The sequence below is a fragment of the Narcine bancroftii genome, chromosome 4 (assembly GCF_036971445.1).
Source record: "Narcine bancroftii isolate sNarBan1 chromosome 4, sNarBan1.hap1, whole genome shotgun sequence".
Lineage (NCBI taxonomy): Eukaryota > Metazoa > Chordata > Chondrichthyes > Torpediniformes > Narcinidae > Narcine > Narcine bancroftii.
In genome coordinates this window covers 264,175,998-264,191,697 of record NC_091472.1, presented here as the reverse complement: position 1 = coordinate 264,191,697, position 15,700 = coordinate 264,175,998, and the positions used below count along the sequence as shown (strand labels likewise).

At 41.8% G+C, this 15,700-nt stretch overlaps 1 long non-coding RNA gene across 2 annotated transcripts in view; it reads right to left on the bottom strand.

The window, feature by feature from the left end:
• Positions 1–1,790: 1,790 nt before the first annotated feature.
• Positions 1,791–15,700, bottom strand: part of LOC138760115 (uncharacterized) — a 60,154-nt gene continuing 46,244 nt past the window's right edge. Inside the window, exons 3-4 of one of the 2 annotated variants that reach the window (XR_011355428.1) lie at positions 6,672–6,832; positions 1,791–1,913 (exon numbers count right to left, since the gene is read on the bottom strand). This is a non-coding gene — a long non-coding RNA (uncharacterized lncRNA). Of the gene's footprint in view, positions 1,914–5,425; positions 5,782–6,671; positions 6,833–15,700 lie in introns of those variants that run through there. The other variant, XR_011355427.1, reaches the window with a different exon arrangement.

Genomic DNA, 15,700 nt, shown 5'->3' with positions numbered 1-15,700 from the left:
ACTCTCTTTTGCTCTTACTGTAAAGGGCACTAATGATGACTATTTGTCTGCCTTACAGCAGGCAAAAGGAAATTTCATGTAATATTACATTTTCTGTATTATTACATGACAGTTCAGAGCCAGCTCTTCAGCGCTTGACGTCCTGTTTTGCGGAAACTGCCAAAATGTTTGGCTTGGAAGTCAGCCTGAAGAAAACTGAGGGCCTCCATCAGCCAGCTCCCCACCATGACTACCAGCCCCCCAACATCTCCATCGGGCACACAAAACTCAAAACGGTCAACCAGTTTACCTATCTCGGCTGCACCATTTCATCGGATGCAAGGATCGACAACGAGATAGACAACAGACTCGCCAAGGCAAATAGCGCTTTTGGAAGACTACACAAAAGAGTCTGGAAAAACAACCAACTGAAAAACCTCACAATGATTAGCGTATACAGAGCCGTTGTCATACCCACACTCCTGTTCGGCTCCGAATCATGGGTCCTCTACCGGCATCACCTACGGCTCCTAGAACGCTTCCACCAGCGTTGTCTCCGCTCCATCCTCAACATCCATTGGAGCGCTTTCATCCCTAACGTCGAAGTACTCGAGATGGCAGTGGCCGACAGCATTGAATCCACGCTGCTGAAGATCCAACTGCGCTGGGCAGGTCATGTCTCCAAAATGGAAGTCCATCGCCTTCCCAAGATCGTGTTATATGGCGAGCTCTCCACTGGCCACCGTGACAGAGGTGCACCAAAATAGAGGTACAAGGACTACCTAAAGAAATCTCTTGGTGCCTGCCACATTGACCACCGCCAGTGGGCTGATATCGCCTCAAACCGTGCATCTTGGCGCCTCACAGTTCAGCAGGCAGCAACCTCCTTTGAAGAAGACCGCAGAGCCCACCTCACTGACAAAAGGAAAAACCCAGCACCCAACCCCAACCAACCAATTTTCCCCTGCAACCGCTGCAACCGCGTCTGCCTGTCCCGCATCGGACTTGTCAGCCACAAACGAGCCTGCAGCTGACGTGGACATTACCCCTCCATAAATCTTTGTCCGCGAAGCCAAGCCAAAGAAAAGAGAAAGAAAGAAACATGACAATAAGGGAATCTTAAAATAATGAAATCTTAAAATCTTTCCAACAGATAAAGCCAGATGGATGATCTCGCCTTGACTTGGATACTGAATTTGGCACAGAGAAAGTAAAAACAGAATAAGGCAATTCAGCCCTCTGTACTTCCTCTTTATAACTTTGCAGCTCTAACCCGAGTCCCTTGATTTCCTTAATATCTAAAAATCAATCATAAGAAACATAAGAAATAGGAACAGGAGTAGGCCATTGGCCTGTCAAACCTCCGCCGCCATTCAATGAGATCAGGGCTGATCTGATGATAGACACACCTCAACCTACCTGGCTTTTCCCCATATCTATTAATTCCCTTATTATGAAAATATCTTTCCAACCTTACCTAAAATATATTTACTGAGGTTTCCTCCACTGCTAAGAATTCCACAAATTCACCACCCTCTGGGAAAATCAGTTCCTCCACAGCTTTCTTGGGAAGAGGATTCAATGATTCATGACCTCTGAGTGATGGGATTCCTTCTGATTTTTCCCTGAATGGCCAATCTCCTATTCTGAGACTGTGATCCTTTGAATCTTGACACCCCAGGTAGGAGAAACACCATTGCTGTTTTTACCCAGTCAATCTCTGTGATAAAATTGAATGTTGCAATTAGAACATTTTTTTATTCTGTCTTTCCTCACAGGATAGTCCCACTGCCCCATCCTTGTACCTGGCAACTGCTGTGGGGAGACACCAACACCATTACCCACAAGCAGATTTATCTCCTTTCTTGAAGTTGGTCAAAATGGCAGTGTCTCTTGGATCCAGTGATATGTTCTCCAGTTCCCAGATGAAGTTCCTGCAATAAAGCATGAGGACTTGAGCAGTTATGCTGCCTATTCCTGAGGCCTTCCTGCTTGTCACTTGGTATATGATCCCTTCAACTTCTTTTTCGTCAATGTGTATCAGGTAGCTTGCAGCAGAATATAAGAAATTGGAACGAGGATAGGCCATCTGTCCCATTGGGTCTGCTCTTCCATTCAATAAGATCATTGCTAATCTGACCATGGATTCCATTCCAGCTACATATCTTTTTTCTATAACTCTTAATTACCCTACTATGCAAAAATATGTACACTGTTCCTTAAATTACATTTAATGAGGAAGACTCCACTACTTTCTGGGGCACAAAATTCATAAATACACTATTCTCAGTGAAAAGCAATTTCTCTTCAGATCCATCCTAAATCTATCCACCACCACCCATCCCACCCCCCCCACCTTCAGTTCCTAAAGCCACATCCTTTAATTCTAGTCTCATCCACCAGAGGAAATAACTTTTTTCCCTCTAACCTATCTATCCCTTTCATAATTTTATATGTTTCAATAAAAAACCCTCTCATTGTTCTGAAATCCAGCAGGTATTGTCACAGGTGACTCAATCTCTCCTCATAGGCTAACCCCATCACTTTTGGAATCAACCTGGTAAATTTCCTCTGCACTGCCTCCAAAGTGAGCTTATTTTTTTCCAGTAAGAAGATGAGAACTGCATACAGTTTTCCAGGTATGGACTCACCCAGGGTCAGGAATAGATTCATGTTAAAAGTTTATTTCAGTTTGACAAACTGGGATTATAAACAATATCAACAGAGAAGTCCATTTAAATGGGTGCAAGAAGGCATTAAATATCTGGAGATCAAAGATTTGTGCAATTTATACAAATGTAATTATCTCCCTTTGCTCTTGAAGATTGAGGAGGTCCTTGCTAGATGGAGGACACTGCTCATAACACTGGTGGGCAGAGTGAACTGTGTCAGAATGAAGGTGATGCCAAGGCTCCAGTATCCTTTTCAATTGTTAACCATTTCATTGCCCTAGGGCTTTTTTTTAAAAAAGATGCTCAACAAATGTGTCAGGAGATTCCTGTGGAACGGTAGAGTGGCTGGAATCTCCATGGAAAAGTTGAGGTGGGACTATAATTTGGGGGATTAAAATTACCTGATTTCAAAAAAATATTTATCGCCTCACCTCACTCTTTGAGGGCGGGCCCCCCACCCCTCCTGGGCAGAAACTGGACTACATGCAGTGGGTGAAAAGATAACAGGAGAGTTTATATATAAATGGGACACTAAATTAATTTCAAAGAAAATGGATAACCCCACACTAAAGCATGAACTTCAGATATGGCAAAGAATAAATCAATGTATTGGATTGAGGGTGGGATTATCTCCAAAAACACCTTTGACCTAGAATAGCTTAATACCCTTGACTCTGGGTAATAAAATCTTAGACACCTAATGCCAGAAGGGGATCAGGAGTATCAAGAATTGTTACAGGCGAAGGCAGCTCATGTCATTTGAGCAGTTGAGGAACAAATATGATTTGTCTAATAGAACATTCTTCTGTTATCTGCAAATAAGATCTTTCTTAAGGGAAAACTGGGACCATCTATGACCCTACCTAGATGTAGTAATGTGGAGGTTCTAATTCAACAGGGGAATGTGAGTAAATTTATCTCTAAGATGTATTACATATTCGAAAGTGAAGGCCCAAAGCCACACTTACACAGGTTGAGGGAGAGATGGGAGTCGGACTTGGGCACAGCAAGCAATGAAGAATGGTGGCAAGACCTGTGTCTGAACAGTGTGACTGGAGTCATCAATGCCAGATACAGACTGGTGAAATACAATTTTTTGCACCAGTTGTACCTCACACCACAAAAATTATACAAATCAAAGCCTGAAATTTCAGAAATTTGCTTTAAGTGTGGTGTGGATGTTGGAACTTTTGTCCACTCCACTTGGCTGTGTACAAATGGGAAGATCTGGGGGACATTCTAAAAAAAATTACAAAAGTGGATTTTCCACAGGAAATTGGGATTTCAGGACCATATAAGCTTCTCCATCATGACAAGGTGACAATCCATGGAGAAGACTCTGCATGTTACATGAATGTTAAAAAAAAAAATCGAGTGTTTGAATTTTACAAGTCTATGAAAATTAAAATAAAATACCAAAATAAATTCAACAATTCCAGGTGGCTTAGGTGAACTGGATGGTGAAATACCATATACATTTGTGTAATAGTCGATACCATATAAAAGTCAACCCCTCTATTTTCAGGCCACAAAAAATATGGCATTTTCTATATATGCACCCACTGGAGCTCCTGCCACCCTGAAAACTGACTTACCACCCAGACCTGGCTACTCATCTGCCCACCTGAGCTCCTGACACCCTGAATGCAGATTTACTACACCTTATCTCAAATAGCCACTCGCCCATCGGAACTCCCGATACATTGTAAGTACACAGGTACTTACCACAGTCAAAAGTGGTGTGCATTTAAGACCCTTTACAATTTACCCTAAAAATTGATCTACAAAATTTGACGGTTGCATAACTATATATGGTAAGTATTTGGCACGCTCTCCTTCATTGGGTGGAGCACAGAACTTGGGACCTCATGATGCACCTGTGCAAACCATTGGTGAGACTACATTAGGGAATACTGTGTGCAGTTCTGATCTCCCAACCATTTTAACATTTAAGAAAAAAATTGAATGGATAGATTTAAAGCAATATGGGACATTGTGGTTGGTGTGGGCAAGTTGGGCCAAAGGGTCCGTCTCCATGTTGTATGACTCTATGACTGCAGTAAGGAGATAAATAAGGTACAATTCCAATATTCAAAAGACATTTGAATGGATTTATGGATAGAAAAGGTTTAGAAGGATAGGGATCAAATGAGGACAAATGAGACTACTCCAGAATGCCAAATTTATTAGCATGGATGATTTGGGTCGAATGACCTGTTCTGTCCTGTACAACTTTATGACCGTGAATATATGACCCTCCTAAGAGCACCTCAGTCCTGCATGAAAGTAACAGCATAGATTTTATGCTTAATTATCTAGATTTGGATTGAATTCACAATCTCAAATTCAGACACTCTTGAACCTTGGCCAACTTTGGCATGAGTGAATCCTGCCCACAAATGCTCTACCCTATGTATTCCAAAATATTTTCCAATGACATAGCAAGAGGCCAGAGGAAGCCAGAGCACCTGGAGGAAATGCATGCAATTACATAGAAATTGTACAAACTCCACCAGTAATAGATCTGGAGCACTTAGACTGTGAAACAGTTGGCCACCCTAAGAAGTGAAATTCTCCCCATCGCTGGCAATGTTAATTTAAAAAGAATTTCAAAGTTTCTGTTTCTGAAATGGACGGCAATTCTCCTTCTCCATTAAATTGCGTTCTTTCATGATCTTTTTACACTCATTGCAGGTGGATGTATGTGAAGGCATATAAAAGATAGCAATCAAGGCTACGCAAAGAGTAGTCCAAGTTAAGTTTATTATCTGATTGTGCAATTTCAACCCTACAAAACATGCAGACACACAACCAGACCTAACACACCTACAAACAATACATATGCAGGATCAATATACATATATCAAAACAAATATTGATTGGTAAAGAGTAGAGTCTCGGATGGTTACTGTGTGCAGTTCCTTTGATCATTCAGCATTCTCATTGCTCACAGGAAGAAGCTATTTCTCAGCTTAGTGATACTCCTGCATCTCTTCCTGACAGAAGTTGTTGAAAGATGCTGTGGGTGGGGTGGAAGGGGTCCTCAATGATTTTGTGCGCCATCTTCAGACAGTAATAGAATATATACAATCAGGAAGCATCTGATCTGGAATATTGCCATTTTTACTATCTGCAAAGATTATTGATAAATATTTTGAGCAACAAAGGGGTAAGTATCCACTTCTAAATCTTGCTGCATCAGTAAAATGATTTTAATTGTTAATAAGTCTTGTCTTCTTTTATGTGACTAATTCATGGCATGACTTGAAGTTGGTTTCCTGGTATTATAAGCTGATGAGCTTTTGAAAAGGTAAACTCTAGGCTTCAACTTTTTTTTAGGTATTTTCCTCATACAATTTACCTTCTGTACCCATGGGGGTAGATAAGATGCTAAAAACATTTTGCTGTCAGAAAGAACACAAGTGGCTGAGAATGAGGTGGTCACCTGACCGTGGTACAGATCCAAAGATTAATATGTGCAATGACAGGTTTAAGCCTGTACCTTCTTGCATCCATTTTGCAAAAACATCTAGAACAAACTGTGTTGCCTCAGCATGACTTTCCTAATCAAGCAGAATAAATCTGGGAAAACCAGCAAAAAAAAAAATCACCACCTCGAATGATCAATAATTGGTGAGAAGCAGAGTCGAATATATTGGTGGTTAAGCAGTCACAGGTCGGTCAGATCAAGTGAGTGAATGTCAAACAGAAAAGTCCTGCATGATCCAAATAGCAGGTTCTGCTGCATTAATTAATTAATTAGCAGAGATCTAACCTTATGAAATTCCCATGTCGTTACAAAGCCCCATTGGCTTCAATGCAGATTGTAGGAATACAGCTGTCAATCAAAATAGGGCTCCTTTACTTGAATACTGCTATTTATTTAATTCTGTCTTTCAATTTTTTGTCATTGTTTTAAAAATCACTTTCCAATTGCTATCAATTGAAATTTTGTTATTTGAGTAACTTTAACAGTTTTTTTTTATACGAGACATTTAACAACTCAAGTGAACTACTCACAATTTTTACTGCAGGCATAAGCTGAGGGAAAAAGTTTCATTGGTCGGCTGTTGTGAATTCCCTGCAGACATTCAGCATTTGCCACAGGAGCACTTCAGTCATTCTTTGAAAATATTTATCTGTCACTACATTTGCAGGTTCCTCTTCCTCTACGGAACCGCCTAAAAGATGAACAATAATATTATAGATAATTAATCTCCCCCTGCCCCAAGTTTTCAGATAAAATGTGTTAGTAACACTTAATAACATACAAATAAAGATAAAGACTTTTACTAAGAATGGATAAGGAGACACTTTAAGAGAGTCACTCCAACGGCGCATGGCATCAAACAACCCTTCATCCAGGGTGACGTCATTTTATTCAAACACAACTTTATTCAAACAGCTGCTAAGAACAAAGCATAGCCTAGGCACTCCACTGGGTGAATATTTCTCCCATCTTCACTGAAGGTTTATGTGTTCCTTCAGAGAACATTTAAGTCAAGTTTATTGTCATCTGATTGTACCAGTACAACCTGACAAAAGAGCATTCTCCGGTCCTTGGTGCAAAACATGCAGACACACAACCAGACATAACACACATACAGACAAAAAATATATACAGTATGCCATAGAATCATAGATACAAATAAATTAATTTGGTTCATGAATATGAAAGACTTGAATAGTTAGAGTGAGCAATTTCTTTGGTTGTTTAGCATTCTCACTGCCTGTGGGAAGAAGCTGCTCATCAGCCTGATGGTGCTGGCTCTGATACTCCTGTATTCTTTCCCAATTGGAGCAGATGAAAGATGCTGTGTGCAGGGTGGAAGGGTCCTCAATTACTTTGTGCAGTCTTCAGACAATGATCCCAGTAGATTACATCGATGGAGTAGAGGGAGACTCCAGTGATTCTCTCCACCACTCTTATGGTCCTGTGGATTGACCTCTAATCCATTTCTCTGCAGCAACTATACCACACTGTGATGCAACTGGGCAAGATGCTCTCAGTAGAATTCTCAATAGAAGGTTGACATAATGGTGACTGGTAGCCTTGCCTGCTTCAGTCTTCTTGGGCAGTGCAGTTGTCATTGTGCCTTCCTGACAAGTTAGGAGATGTTGTGCATCTATGATAGGTCATGATTTAAGTGAACTCCAAGGAACTTGGTGCTCTCCACTCTCTCTGTTGAGGTGTAGTGGAGGATGGTTATTCTTAGTCCTCCTGGAGTCTATGATCATCTCCTTCATCTTGTCCACGTTGAGACTCAGGTTGTTGCTCTTGCACCATATCATGAGATTTTCTACCTCTTCTCTGTAGTGCAACTCATCACCGTTGTTGATGAGGCCAATTACTCTTGTGTCATCTGCAAATGATGACATAGTTGGAACTACATCTGGCGATACAGTTATGGGCCAGTAGCATGAAGAGGAGCGGGCTGAGCACACAGTCCTAAGGTGCACCAGTGCTCAGAGTGACGGTGCTAGAAATTTTGCTACTAACCCAGACAGACTGTGGTCTTTACATTAGGAAGTCCAGAATCCAGTACAGAGAAGGGTGTTGGGTCCCAGTGAGGTCAGGTTCTCCACCAGCCTCTGGGAAATTATTGTATTAAATGCTGAGCTGAAGTCAATGAACAGCAGCTGGGGTACAAATCATTTTTCTCCAGATGGATCAGGACGAAGTGAAGGGACGAGGCTATAGCATCATCTGTGGAATGGTTTCTTCTATTGGCCAAACGAAATGGGTCCAGTGCCCCAGGGAGGTCTACTTTGATTCATTCCATTACCAGGCACTCCAAGCATTTCATAATGGTGAAGGTAAGGCAGTATTCATTAAAGCCTGTATTGTCACCCTCAGTTACCAGGACGATGGTGGCTGTCTTGAACCCTGTGTATACAACGGACTGCTGCAGTAAGATGCTAAAGATATCTGAGAAGACCTCCGTCAATTGACCTCCACAGGTACGTTGTCTGGTCCTGCCATCTTGGTTCTCCTCATCTCGGCTGCAGCTATGCAAAGGGCCCTTTTACTCTTTATGTTTACAATTTTGAACTTTTATTTAATTTTTTTAATTGATTCTGATTTATTAGAATTTTATTTATTTATTTATTGGGGTTTTTTTCCAGTTGTTTCCAATAAACAATGTCTCAATTTCACTTCTTTATTCACAGCTTTCATTACTTGTGGTGATAGGTTTCCTCCATTATATATAGTTATTGTTGACTACTGTATAGATGGAGCTGGCCCGCCCACTGATGACACATACCCTATGACTCCTCCCCCGTGGTCCTGGGCCATAAATGTCGAGCCACCTCTCCCTTCCCTCCATTCCTATACCTGGATCCAGGCCAGCAAGGATCTTCTGTATATTAAAGCCTATCGATTCCTGAGCCTAGTCTTTGGGGTTACTGGTAGGGCCTAACATTACTAAGTCTGAGTTTTTAAATTTAATTACATATTTATTCAATGTATTTAGTTTCTTGTATTTAAATTCCCCAAATTCAGCTCTCCAACTCAATGGTTCAAAAGTAATTGCTGTTCAGCAACTTAGATCCTCTTAGAGGATATACATTCCACCAGCTATTTATTTATTGAGGTCTTGCTGTGTCCACTGACCGATCAAGCTCCCCATATGAAGAAGGAGACTAAGGATTTGCAATGAGAAAGCAAAAAAAACCTGTAGCTGCTGGAAATAAAATAATATTGGATAAATACTGGAGATAGGTTAGGCCGTTCATGTGGAGAGAGAAGCTCTGACATTTTTAAAATTTTTAATAGTTTCTCCTGCTTTGGTCCATAATTTTTCACACTGAGATTATCCAAACTGTGAACGAGCAAACTGTTAGATTCAGTGTCCATTGGACGAGCAATAATTACTTAAAAAGATCCAAGTTCCTCTATTATACATTTTAAAGTGGTTGAAGAACCCTCAAACTGCTTGAATCCATTTCAAAAAATTGTCAAACAACATCAGAAAACTGTCAAAATCAGTCTCACACTAATCCACATGAATCCTCTGGAATAGTTTTGTGGGCATGTGCTCTCAGGGATTATGCCTAATGTCCTGTCAGATTGTTTACCATCTATCTCGCTCTTACAGATCTTAATCTATGGCAAATTCATGAGCTATTGCCTTCATATTCTTGATGTGCAAGTGTTATGCATGGCATTATTTTTGTTTCGTAGTGTCCTGGGAATATAACTATTCCCTGATCCTGCTATAATAGTTTCTATGACGTTCGGGCAGAAGGTACTGAAGCCTGAAGACCAGCACCTCTAAATACAAGGACAGTTTCATTCCAGCAACACAAGCTCTTGGATGTCCCCTTGTTGTTGTAATCAGGAACTGATCTGACTCCACAAAAGATTGTCTGCACTATTGCTACGCCATTTTTTGCAACGGGATGACTGTGAATATTTATTTTCTGTCTATATTTTTATGAATTTATTATCTTTTCCATTCATTAAACATTTTGCTTGTATTTGTTTTTATCTGCAAGTTTCGTTATCAGGCTCCCTACACTTAGGTTTAAATAATTAATACAAATTATGAATAAAACAAGGATCAACCCTGAGCCTTGAGGAAACCGATTGTAAAAGTCCTCCATTCTCAGAAGCACCTGTCAATCATTGCTCTTTATGTCTTGTCACATAGTAAATTTTGTATCCAGTTTGTCACTTCCTCCTGGATCTCATAAGCTTTAAATTTTTTGAACAACCATATCTGGAACCCAAAACATATTGCTATGTCCACATAGACAAAATCAAAAGCAATAACTTCATCAATCCTCCTTGAATCTTCAAAGAATTCAATCAAATTAGTTAGACCTGACCATCCCTGAACAAAAGTGCACTGTTTTTTTTCCTGATTAATGTTTACCTTTCTAAATGAAGATTAATATTGGTCAATGGGATCAATTCCAATTATGTCCATCGTGGAATTAAACTGATTGGTCTCTAATTTATTTATTCTTATCTTTCACATTAGCAATGGTACCATGTTGAAATAGTGAAACACAAAAGCTGTAGATCCTCAAATCTTAAATTAATGTTTACTTTAGAGATACAGCACAGTAACAGAACCACGAGCCTGCATCACTCAAATACGCCTATGTGACTAATTTACCTACTAACCCTGTCCATCTTTGGAATGTGGGAGGAAACCAGAGCAGGGAAAACATACAAACTCCTTAAAGACGGTGCCAGATTCGAACCCAGGTCACTGGCACTATAATAGCATTGCGCTAACTGCTACACTAACTAAGTTGCCCCCGAGCAGACAAAAGAACTTACTGGGTCAGACAGCATTCATGGATAGAAATGGTCAGTTAATTTCTTGAGTTAAAATCCCTTCATCAATAATAAGATAAAAATGTAAAATTACATATATAAAAGAGGAAAGAAGCGGGGGGTGGGGAGGGAAGCAGAAGTGATAGGGCAAAGTGTGAGAGATGAATGGTTTCTCCCACTACCCATCTCTTCATCTCTCACACTCTCTGACATATCACTTCTGGGCCCCTCTCCAACCTTTTCTCCCCCTTAACACATGTAGGAAGAATTATATTTTATCCTTGCCTGTGTGGGACCTTACATTTTTCATGTTTTCTATGTGATAGAAGGAGGTCATTTGGCTCATTGACTATTCACTCACTCTTAGAGGAATCCAATAGAATGACCTATTCACTTATTTTCCTGCAATCTCTTCTCTTTCTAGGAGGGGAAACTGCAAATGATATCCTTCTCATTTGTCCTTAATGGAGGTCACAATTGTGGATTTGTTGTGTGTGTGGGTGAGGGGGGGGGGGGGGGGGAAAGAGTTATTTATCAACATTCCTGGGCATAGCAAAGTTGTTTTTTGTCTGCTTTCAGTTAGTTTGAAAAATAAGCCTTCTCTTTGAACTGATGATTGAAGGTAACTGAATGACTTGCTGGGAAACATCAGGCAGTAATAAAGATTCAGCCATGTCACTGAAGTAAGTAAGGATACCAGTTCTTTGCTTGAAGGAAATGTGCCTTCTTGCAGCTTTTTACACTGACAACAACTTTCTATTTTCAGGTTTTTAAAATCATATTCAAATTCATTTTTAAAAATTTAGACATACAGCATAGTAACAGGCTCTTATGGCCCAAGAGCCTGAGGCACCCAAATACCCCAATTAACCTACAACCCCTGGTACATTTTGAAGGTTGGGAGGAAACCTGAACACCCAGAGGAAACCCACGCAGAAATGGGGAGAATATACAAACTCACTGGCATTGTAATAGTGTTGCACTAACCACTACACTAACCGTGCTGATCAAAGACCAGGAGGGACTGAAGAACCGCTGGGCTGAATACTTTTCCAACTTACTCAATGGGCCATCCACAGTTGATCCTGATATCTTACAGCAGATCACTCAGCAGCCAGTCCTGGATGACCTAGACCTGTCGCCCTCTACTGATGAGATCAATAAAGCAATCTTGCAGATGAATTCAAATAAATGCATTACAGGCATTCCAAGACACCGAGATTCCTAATGACTTCTGCGATGCCATCATCATGGCTCTCTACAAAAATAAGGGAAGCAAATCAAACTGCAGAAACTACAGGGGTATCTCAATGCTGTCCATCGCAGGCAGAACTTTTGCCCACATCTTCCTGAACCAGACTCGTCACTGTCTTGGAAAGGAAACTCCCGGAGGCGCAATGCAGCTTTTGGCCAGAACGGAGTACAGTGGACATAATATTTGCCATGAGACATGTTCAGAAGTTCATCGAGCAGAACAAGCCTCTTTACTTTGTCTTCATTGACCTGGCAAAGTCATCTGACACTGAAAACTGGGAGGCTCTCCAGATAATCCTGAGATATTATGGATGCCCAAGGAAATTCAAGGTGATTCAGCTGCTCCACAACAGAATGATAGGACAGGCCCTCTGCAGTGGTGGTACATCAGCTGCATTTGTTATTTCTGATGGTACTGACCCCAGTCTTGTTCAATTTGTTCTTCACTTGCATGTTGTCATGTGCAGGAGGAGGGAGTATACATCAGGTACCGATGGGATGGCTCTCTTTGACCTTTGCTGCTTGAAAGTATGGTGAAGTGTCTCTACACAGTCATTAAAGAGATACATTTTGCTGATGACTGGGCCCTCTTGGTGAACAAAGATAGTGATCTACAGTTAATGCTGAACAAATTCTCAGATGCTGCTATACTCTTCAGCCTGACCAGCAACTTGAAAAAGACTGAAATATTCTATCTGTCCATGCCAAACACCCGTACCATAGAACCAAAAAATCACTGTTGATAACACCTAGCTGACAAATGTAAACAGCTTCAAATACTTGGGGAGCATCTTCTTGAATGATGGGTCTTTGGACAAGGACATTTATTCCAGGCCAGCCAGGCTCTGGGGAGGCTACATACCACAATGCTCAATCAGCACAATGTCTGCATTTCCACAAAGTTGAAAGTCAACAGAGCTGTGGTCATCCCTTCTCTTCTATATGGATTTGAGACCTGGAATTTTTACCAACTTCGCATCAAACAACTGAAGAAATTCCACATGCGCACCCTCCGTTCCATCCTTGGCATCTGTGGGCAAGACTATGTCTCCAACCTGGAGGTCTTGGGTCATGAAAAGTCCACTAGCATCAAATCCCTGATGATCAGAGCCCAGGTGGAGTCATCAGAATGGATGACCACTGTATGCCTTGCCTGCTACTCTATGGTGAACTGAAGACAGAAGGAGATCTCAAGGCCATCCACAAAAGCACTATAAAGATGCTGTGAAGAAAATTTTACGCTTCTGTGACATCCTACCAAGAGAACTAGAAGCTGCAGCTTCTGACAGATCCCACTGGTAAGATCTGTTAGCAGCCACACCAGTTTTGAAGACAGACACTGCCAAAAACTGATGGAAAACTGAACGGAGTCACAAAGCAGCATCCACAAAAACAGACTTCCAGTGCCCCCATTGTGCTAGACTGCACTTCCAGACTGGGACTGCAAAGTCACCTTCGTGTCCAGAGATGAACTGCATAACAATGTGTTTTATTTGAACCGAAGAGCTACAACTAAACTTACCACAGAGCATATACAGTACGTCTGGTGAAATCCATGTTGGGAGGGTGAAGGGATAGATTGGTAGCTGAGAGGCTAAGATTCAAGGTTGGAGACACAAGAGATCCACCTTGATGAAGGGTTCCAAACCAAAACATTGAAAATTATTTTCTTCCTACGGATACTGCTTGATCTGCTGAGTTCCTCCAGCAGGTTGTTGTTGGATTGGATTCAAGATTGGTAGGTAGGAATACTGACACTGGTGGGAGTTTCTGGCCAGAACCTTTCATCAAATAAATGATAATTATTATTTTCCCACTGATGCTGCATAACCCAACGAGTTCCTCTGTCAGATTGTGTTATGCTTCAGATTCCATCATCTGCAGTCTCTTGTGTGTCTCCATTGAATTCAGTGTTGAGTCTCAAGGATTCCTAGAAGGAAGATGAGATTTTATTAATTGAACTTGTGTTAGCCTTCATTAGAGCAGAATGAAAATGGGATGTGAATTAATGTGACAAGCAATCGGAAGCTCAGTGACACCTTTGAAGATCAAAGGATTTTCTGCAAAGCAATAATACAATCTGAGTTTTATTTTCCCTCTGCAGAGGAGATCACATGGAAAGGACTGAAATAAGCTGGTGAGGGTCCAGCAGGAGCTGGTGAGGGTCCAGCAGGAGCTGGTGAGGGTCCAGCAGGAGCTGGTGAGGGTCCAGCAGGAGCTGGTGAGGGTCCAGCAGGAGCTGGTGAGGGTCCAGCAGGAGCTGGTGAGGGTCCAGCAGGAGCTGGTGAGGGTCCAGCAGGAGCTGGTGAGGATCCAGCAGGAGCTGGTGAGGGTCCAGCAGGAGCTGGTGAGGGTCCAGCAGGAGCTGGTGAGGGTCCAGCAGGAGCTGGTGAGGGTCCAGCAGGAGCTGGTGAGGGTCCAGCAGGAGCTGGTGAGGGTCCAGCAGGAGCTGGTGAGGGTCCAGCAGGAGCTGGTGAGGGTCCAGCAGGAGCTGGTGAGGGTCAAAGTGAGATCAGTGGGTGGGAATGTATTCGAGTTGGTGTGTACTCAATGGATGGAATGGAGTTTAAGCCAAAAGGGGAAAATAATAAGACGACTTCCAAGGGTGGTGTACAATTCCAGGACCTGCTCTGGGAGCAGTTCTGAAGAAATATTCAACAACAGGAATGCCTCAGAACACCGTATCTACCATGTAATTATCAAATTTTTTGGACCACTTTTTTGGGTTGACAAAAGGTGGTCAACTTCTACTTTACAAGTACCTGCATTGTTCAAAGCATTGGGAGGTCAGATGGCCAGGACCCGTTGGTGAGTCTGCAATCAGGATGTCGGGAGCTCGGATGGGCGGGCAACGGGTGAGGATCCATGGTCGGGAGCTCAAATGAGTAGGCATCCAGGGCATCAGGCATTTGGAGGGGCAGATAGCAGGGGCAAAGATCCACAGTCGAAATTTTGGATGGACGAGCAAGTGTGACGAGGATTTGCAGTCAGGACATCAGGAGCTCCAATAGGCGGGCAATCAAGGCATTGGGAACTCCAGTGGGTGTGTGGCCAGGGTTAAGGTTCTCTGTTGGGGCATTAGGAACTCAGATATGTGGGCGATCTAGGCTAAAAATAGAAGTGGGTCAACTTTTACACAGGTTATACAAAAACACCCATTTTTTTGGTCCAAAAAAGTGGAGTGTTTGACTATTAGATGCAATCAGCAATTACATGAGTATTTATGGTAAATGAGCATTGTGTGGAAAATAATATCGTTCCATATGCCTTTGATGTGGAAATCACATAATTGGAGTCATGCCAAATCGATATTCCACATCTGTGTGTGATCCAGTCTGGGAATCATCACAGTCACATTCCACTATGGAATACCTGTACTAATTTTCATCAACATGGCACTGAGAAAAGATATTTCGATGAGGACTTCTTAGACAATACATTTTTTGTTTGGCTAGGGAGGATAATTATTGGTAGAAACACCAGGAATAATTGATCCCATAGTTCC